The sequence below is a fragment of the Chiloscyllium plagiosum genome, chromosome 11 (genome assembly GCF_004010195.1).
Source record: "Chiloscyllium plagiosum isolate BGI_BamShark_2017 chromosome 11, ASM401019v2, whole genome shotgun sequence".
Lineage (NCBI taxonomy): Eukaryota > Metazoa > Chordata > Chondrichthyes > Orectolobiformes > Hemiscylliidae > Chiloscyllium > Chiloscyllium plagiosum.
Window position 1 is genome coordinate 61152056 of NC_057720.1, and position 1540 is coordinate 61153595.

Below are 1540 nucleotides of genomic sequence, written 5' to 3' on the forward strand. Positions count from 1 at the left end.
CTAACAACAAACAAATAAATAGTAATAACTCAGCCCAGCCAAACAAAACACTCATACATTCACAGTTCCTCCTCCCTGGATATTGGACTCATGAAACATAATCATTACGGCTATATAAAAGCCCTTGTTAGTGTGGCAGATAAATCTGTGTCCAGGTATTTCAAAAAGGGTTGCCATGTCTTACAAAAAATCTCAGTTTTGTGGTGTACCATATTTGTGGGAAAATCTAGGGGAATATGCTCCATAACAATCTTCCGCCAACCTGACAGGCCTGGGGAGTTTTCTGATATCCAACCTAGCAAGATATTCTTCCTTGCACAGGATGTAAGGATATTGAAAAGTTTTTCCTTATGCGAGTCTGCAGGAAATGCAATGGGTAGGCCCAAAAGGAGCGAAATAGGGTCCTTCTCCACCCCTACACCTAAAATCCTCTCCATTGCACCCACCACAGCGCTCCAATATGTTTGAATCCTGTCACAAGACCAAGGACAGTGGGTAAGAGTACCCGTACAGATCTTGCACTTGGGATATGCTGAAGATACCCTTGTTTAAATTTTGACAAATGGTCTGGGGCTAAGTGGACCCTGTGGAGAATCTTCAACTGTAAAGCATGGGTCCTTTGGAAATTGATATCTTCCTTACATTCTCCCAAATATCCTCCCATACCTCTGAAGAAACTTCAACACCCAGCTCTCTTTCCCACATCTTGCAGAGTCGATCAGACTCATCTGAGGTGGCACCCTCCAATTGGTGATATAGAGTACTGGCAGAGAGTGTACTCTTAGCCCTTAGTACCCCTCTTTCTATATCAGATTTGTAGGGATCAGTCAAAAGTGTGGTTTTTATTTGAATAAAATCCCTAACTTGAAAAAAATGAAAGAGGTCTCTATTAGGTAACTCGTACTTCCGTACTAACTGATCGAAGGTCATCATACACCTCCCTCGAATAAATCAACCATGCAAGATGTACCCCTAGCTGCCCAACGTTTAAATCCTGAATCTATCATACCTGGTTGAAAACTCAGCATACCCACTAAAGGTGTAATCAAAGATGTTTTGCCAATATTACCTTCCCTCTGCCGAATTGCCCTCCATGCTTTAACAGTATTGATGACTATTGGGTTATGGCAATATCCCCTAACTGTCCTCACTTTGTCCAAAAACAGCAAACTGGTAAGGGGGCACCTTGCCTGGGAGACTTCGATATCCAGCCATATTGAAAGAGGATCCCCACAAACCCAATCACTTACGTCGGTCAAAAGTGAGTTTAATTGGTAATTTTTAATGTCCAGAAGGTCTACTCCCCCCAATCTGTGAGGCAACTGCAGTTTGGCTAATTTAATGAGGGGCTGTTTACGGTGCCACATAAAGGAGCTGAACCAACTGTTCAGTCACCTGAGTGTCTGTTTATTGAAAACCAGGGGGACCATCCATATAGGGTATAGCAAATGAGGGAGAATATTCATCTTAATAAGTGCTATCCGACACAACCATGAGACTGGAAGTGCCTCCCATCTTTGGAGATCTTGTTTAATTTTTT